We start from the raw sequence: 7,545 nt of genomic DNA on the forward strand, positions 1-7,545 counted from the left end.
GCAATGGCCTTGTATTCAGATTTTGTGCTTGAGTGGTTGGCTGCTTCTTGGAGCTCCATGATAGCAGATTTTGGCTGAGGAAGACACAATACCTTCATGTGGATCTGTGCTCATCCAGGCAACTAGCCCAGTCAAAGTCAGAGTATGCAATTATCTCATTGAAAGAGTGCTTGTGGATGCATAGAGTATGATCAATAGTGACTTTCAAGTAGCGAAGTATTCACTTTACAACAGACCAATGGGTTTCTCGTGGATCTTGCATGAACTAAGATACCTTATTGACAACAAAAGCGATGTCTGGCTGTGTCAGTGATAAGCATTGGAGTGATCCTACGGTGCTACGATATAGAGTGGGATCCAAAAATGAAGTACCATCCAACTTGCTCAATGAGGTTGAAGCAGATATCGGTGAGGATATGGGCTTGGCGAGTGTCGTATTAGTCTTTGATAGAATGTCACTAATATACCTCTGTTGTGAAAGGTGTAGCCCATCTGTAGTCCATGTAGCTTCAACGCCTAAGAAGAAATGTAGAAGACCAAGATCTTTGAGAGCAAATGAAGAGTGCAAATCTTGTATTAGTTGAGAGATGGCCCCTGAATGTGAACTCGTAATAATAATGTCATCGACATAAATTTAAACAAATATTGTTATGCCATGAGCTTTGTATAAAAACAAAGAGGAGTTAGCTTTAGAGCTTTTGAAGTTCAACTCTAGAAGCCGAGAACTTAACCTTGAGAACCGAGCTCGTGGGGCTTGTTTGAGACAGTATAAGGCCTTGTGTAATTTGCACACTACTGAGGAGTGGTTCAGATGCACAAAACCTGGGGGTTGGGACATATAAACATCCTCTTGGAGACGGCCACGTAGGAAAGCATCACTAACATCAACTTGGTGGACAACCCAACGTACAAAGACATCAATAGCAAATTTACTTCATGGCTAAATCTCTTATGTTACATAATAAAAACCACAATACCGTAGTGACCTCCAAGTTTTCATACAGTAGTACAAAAAATGAGAACATTGCATAAACTTCATGTCCTAGACCTACACTTTTAGGCTTCTCCTAAACCTAATCCTCATCCCTCCAAATGAGGCCTTTCTATTAGGAAATTAATCCTATTACCAAAGTCCCGTGAGATGCAAAATTAAGAAGAATACGGAATAACAAAGATTAGGCAATCACACACCACACAAATATTTAAGTGGTTCGGCTTAACAAGCCCACATCCACTGGTGGAGATGACCCAAAGAAAATCACTATCAAAAGATGAAGTACAAAAATAGTAGAGAGAAAATCACTCAGATCCCATAGACCCAATAGACCCAAATCTCACTATCACACAAGAAAGATTATTCTCAAAATAGAATACAAAAGATAGATGCACAAACTCTTCTTTTGCTGGAACAGATGGGGGCTTATCTATATTTTCTTCTCTCACTCTGCAGCACATTTTCCTTCTAATCACTTATTTCTGGCCCCTCCAAAAATACCAAGAAGAAAACACCGTAGCAGCCCTTGTACTTCCTATCTCACCTTTTATAGCTTTATTTTTCTCCCTCTAGCATCGGCTCTACAAAGCCAAAAACAAAGATCCCAAGAGGTGCGGCACTCACTTCTACAGACTTTAACCCTTTCTTGTGCTTGTCTCTACTCCCACACATTTAAACAAAGTCTAAACATGCCTTTTATAAAGCATCAAAGTCGGTGCAAAGGAAAGAGAGAAGACTAAGTCCAAGTCCAAATAGGAATCCCAAAACCAATACGTGTAGGAATACAAGGAAAACCGGTTGAACCGAGAACCTCTCCTACTTGGAGAAGGAGACAAACCACTAGGTCCCACCATGACTTTTAATTCAAGTCATACTTAACAATCTCCATCGTGACTTGAATCCCATCAAGTCTACCAAAATGTGTCTCCTCCGGATATCTCCGCCTCATCCTCTAAGGGCAATCACACTCCATAAGTGCCACTCAAGTCCAAGCGCCTCTTGAACTTGAGTATAGGACCTGATTTAGACATAAGACCATGCCTCCCTATCAATCCCGTTTACCATACAGCTTTCTCTGATGACTCTTTCTTCCTGTAGACCCATACCCTTTAGCCTTGGGCAATTTTGTTGATTCCCAAACTTTAACTCTCCATAGTGACTCTAGCTCTTTCGGCATACCATCCTAAACAAATGATGGATCTCCACTACTAGTTGTCAGAGTAAAAGAAACCATATCGTCAAAGCCATACCACTCTGGTGCTTTTCGATCCTATTTCTCTCTACCTCTTGTTAAAGAATAACACTCTTCCCGGTATTGTAAGTCCCTTGAAGACTCTTCGCCATCACATTCATCCGTAAGTGAACGCTGTTCATCAAGCTCCACCTCCACGAACTGTTTCTTTTTTTGCACTGTACTTTTAGAAAGATCATCTAAGTTAGCACACTTAGACTTCTTCGGTTCCTGCTTTATAACTTCAGGTTCTGCACTTGACTCATCCTTGTATATAGCACACTTATTAAAAGTCACATTCCGACTTCTATTCTGATTTTGATCATCCCAAAATCGATAACTAAAGGCCTCATCTCCATATCCAATGAAGAAATACTTTCTAGATTTAGCATCTAGCTTACTCCGAGTATTAGACTTATCATGGACATACGAAGCACAACCAAAAACTTTTAGATGTGAAAAATTTACCTCTTGTTCACTCCAAACTTCTTTCGGTAGTCTATGGCTCAGGGGAATGGAAGACCCCCTATTTATCAAGTATGCAGCAGTGCTAACTGCATCAACCTAGAAAGTCTTTGGTAACCCATCATGCAACATCACACTCATAGCACACTCATTGAGGGTAATGTTCATGCGCTCAGCCACGCCATTCTGCTGTGGTGTTCCTGGGATAGTTTTCTCCATTTTAATCCCATTCACTGTGCAAAACTGTTTAAACCCCCTATCTTCGTATTCTCCTCCATTGCCTGATCTCAAACACTTGAGCTTCAAGCCCGTTTTAGTCTCAACCATGGCCATCCATTTCTTAAAAGTATCAAATACATCAAATTTACTTTTCAAGAAATAAACCCATACCTTCTTACTTGAGTCATCAATAAATGTGATGTAATACCATGAGCCTCCAAGAGATGCCATTGGTGCAGGACCCTACAAATCTGTGTGTACCAGCTCCAACTTTCCAAGCTTAGGTGCTTTGTCAACTTTTATGAAACTCACCTTCTGCTGCTTTCCTAGGATGCAGCCTTCACAAAAATCAGACTCAACTAACTTCAACTCCGGTAGTTTCCCCTTTGACATAAGTACCTTCATCCCTTTCTCACTCTTGTGCCCAAGCCTCAGGTGCCATAGTTTTGAGTCAGAACTCGCATCTGCAAAAACAACTGTATCCTTGGTGTTCGTGGTAATATAGAGAGTACCTGTCTTATGACCATGAGCCAAAATTCTGGTTCCCTTGTTGACCTTCCACTTTCCACCGTGGAAATGAATTGAATGCCCTTCCTCATCAAGCGTCCCACTGAAATTAGATTCTTCTTCAGGTCTGGAACATGCCTGACCTTCTACAGCTTTCATATTGAGTCACTATGAACTCTAACACGAACATCACCTAGGCCAACAACATCCAGTGCCATTCCGTCAACCAAATACACCTTCCCAAAATCTCCACCAACATAGTTCTCGAGAATTTCACGGATCGCAGACATATGAAAAGATACTCCTGAGTCCAAAGCCGAAGAATCAAGAGGACTGTCAACAGAAAGAAGTAGGGCATCATATACTTCTTTTGTCACTACATTTGCATAATCGTTCTCAGTCTCCTTCCTTGATTCCCTACAATTCTTCTTGTAGTGGCCAGTCTTGCCATAATTCCAACACTCAGGTTGTTGGCCGAATCTGGATTTGCTTCTCCCCATTCTGGAATTTGATTTGCCTTGATCAGAGTTTCTGTCTTGTCCTCTGCCCCAAGTCTCGAGGTTTAAAGTAGCACCAGAATAAGATGCTTCACCCGCATCTCTTCTGCGAACCTCTTCACTGAGAATCAAATCCCTGATGTCTTCATGGCTCAGTTTACTCTTCCCTGTAAAATTACTCACAACCATCTTCACGGCTTCCCAGCTATTTGGCAAAGACGCCAAGATGATCAACGCGCGAACCTCATCATCAAAATCAATTTTCACCAAGGACAATTGATTTGTGATAGTGTTGAACTCATTGAGATGTTGTACCACCAAAGCCCCTTCCGCCATCTTTAGGTTGAACAATTTCTTCATCAAATGCACCTTGTTGTTAGCCGACGGTTTTTCATACATACTTGATAAAGCTGCCATTAGACCTACTGTGGTCTTCTCCTTTACAATGTTGTGTGCAACTGATTTTGACAATGATAACCTGATAACTGCCAGAGCTTTACGATCAAGAAGAGCCCACTCGCTATCATACATGTCCTCGAGTTGTTCTCCCAAAAGAGGTTGATAGAGTTCCTTCCTATAAAGGATATCTTCAATTTGCACCTTCCAATACCCAAAATCTGTATCGTTGAATTTTTCGATTCCTATCTTTCCGTCTTCAACTGCCATCGCTCCCACTCAAACCAAAAGTTCTGGTACCAGTTGTTAGGAAATGAATCCTATTACCCAAGACCCTTGAGATGTGAAAATTAAGAAGAATACGGAATAGCAAAGATTAGGCAATCACACACGACACAAATATTTAAATGGTTCGGCTTAATAAGCCTACATCCCCTGGTGGAGATGACCCGAAGAAAATCATTATCAAAAGATGGAGTACAAAAATAGTAGAGAGAAAATCGCTCAGATCCCACAACCTTAATACACCCAAATCTCACTATCACACAAGAAATATTATTTTCAAAATACAATACAAAAGACAGATGTACAAACTCTTCTTTTGCTGGAACAGATGGCGGCTGATCTTTATTTTCTTCTCTCACTTTGTAAACACCTTTTCCTTCTAATCACTTGTTTTTGGCTCCTCCAAAAACACCAAGAAGAAAACACCGTTGCAACCCTTGTACCTCCTATCTCACCTTTTATAGCTTTCTCTTTCTCCTTCTAGCACCGGCTCTACAAAGCCAAAAAAAAAAAAAAAAATCCCAAAAGGTGCGGCACTCACCTCTACAGACTTTTACCCTTTCTTGTGCTTGTCTCTACTCCCACACATTGAAACAAAGGCTGAACATGCCTTTTATAAAGCATCAAAGTCGGTGCAAAGGAAAGAGAGAAGACCAAGTCCAAGTCTAAATAGGAATCCCAAAACCAATATGTGTAGGAATACAAGGAAAACTGGTTGAACCAAGAACCTCTCCTACTTGGAGAAGGTGACAAACCACTGGGTTCCACCATGACTTTTAATTCAAGTCATACTTAACACTTTCAAGCTATCATAAGTACAAAATGTCTAGTTTTTATACCTTGCATGTCTTCTATACTCCACGCAAATTATATTCCACATTTCCTCCAATGGCTCAACTGTTTTTGTATCATCATTCCATCTAACTCCTGAGTACTTAACATGCTTTTACGTACTCATATTCATGTTTAATGTGATAGTACCTCTGGCAAATCGCCCTTTTGGTCCATGATATATTAAGCAGCACATTATTCATTGCTGCCACAATGTGTTGTAAACCTATTGCACTGAAGCAACCATGAAACATTGTGTGGTTGTTCTAGTCTTTGTCGATGATAATTTGGAAAGGTGTAGCTTCAATCTCTTGGTTCCATTGGCGGCCATCAGATAATCTGTCAAACTCCTAAACAAGTCGAATAAATAGAAATGAAGAAGATACTAAAATGGTGTTATAATTTAATATGTTAGATAAACACATGAGTGCATGCATAACATTAGAATAAAAGTCAACCCAACATAAATTAATGGTCTACAAATATATACTTGCACATAAGTACCTAAATAAAAAAAGTTACAAACCCTTACAAACCTTAAGCCTCTACCATAATCCATAGCCTTATTTTTAAATATAGTCCACACCAAAGACATTAGATCAAAAATGAACATGCTACCTTGCATACAATGGGAAACTACAATTTTGTAGGTCCATAAAACGACAATCATTATAAATCTTAAAACTTGACCACTTGGAATTTAATCCCTTTGTCCCATGTTTTATAAAATAAAACAAGCCCATAAATAAAAAAATAACTTAGGCCCTAATTTTACTAGTCAAATTACATCAGCTGAAAGAGGAACTTAAAGGAAAAAATATAATTAGTTAAAATAGGCATGTGACCTAATCATCTCTATAACTTCCACTATATTACTATTTAATTACAATTAATTCAACAAAATCAATGTAATAAACTCTAGTTAATATTTTGGGAAAATTACAGTTTACCCCCCAAAGTTGACAACGTTTTTTAATTCGAACATCAAAGTTTCAATTTTTGCAATTTACCCCCACAAAGTTCCAATTTTTTTTCAATTCGACCAATATCATCCCAAAATTCCCATATTGCACCTGATTTTTTTTTTCTTTTTTTTTTTATGAAAAAAAAAACAAATTTGGAGGTGCAAAAATGACTAGATGACCAAAGTCACCCCGAATTTTTTTAAATTTTTTTATAAAAAATAAAAAAATAAAAATTATGAGCAATATGGGAAGTTTTGGATAAAATTGGTCAAATTGCAAAAATTTGGAACTTTGTGGGAGTGGATTGCAAAAATTAAAACTTTGGTATTCGAATTGAAAAACGCTGTCAACTTTGAGGGGGTAAACTATAATTTTTCCTAATATTTTTGAATTTAATCAATTAATCCGTATGACATACTTATTTAGTGCACATTACCCCTCGATGGAATGTTTGATAACTAAATCAAAGTTGATAAAACTGTCACTTTAATTCATTACCTCTTATTCCTTAAGTCTCTGATTTAATTTGCATGCATTATTCTTTGTACTATGTGAAATCTCATTTTCTTATGTACTAATAGTTTTAGTGCTTTTACCAAAACACTCAGGCTTGTACTTCAGAATAATTATCTTTATTAAATCTACATCAAGAAAAATATTACTGTATGTAGTTTGTGAGTGTACATCATTCTTATGACAATGTTTATGAAGAATGATGACTTACATGGCCCGTTCAGTGCATTGCATCTTTACGTTTTTGAACAAACATATCAACTCGAAGTATCTACTTTTTATGATAAAGATAAATCATCACAAGTTGATATGTTATAGTTTAGATAGAATTTCAAGTTCTATTTATGACTACAAACAATGGTTTGCTAGTTACAAGAACTTATTATTTAGATCTTCTCGTGTGATAACCCTTTATTCACACCAAAATTATATTCAATGTAACTAGTGGACATAACATGCACTTGATAGCGCCAATGTAATAAGAGGTGTACATGTAAACAACTATATATGCCAATTGTTAATTTAATAAAATATTGAATAAATAACTTTTATTCTACAAAATAAAGTACCATGCTCAATCAATTGGATTTTAGGACACAATCCTCAATAGGATCACCCTACTTTTTCAATTGTCTTTATGGT

The sequence above is a fragment of the Corylus avellana genome, chromosome 2 (assembly GCF_965113065.1).
Source record: "Corylus avellana chromosome 2, dhCorAvel1.hap1.2, whole genome shotgun sequence".
Classification (NCBI taxonomy): Eukaryota; Viridiplantae; Streptophyta; class Magnoliopsida; order Fagales; family Betulaceae; genus Corylus; species Corylus avellana.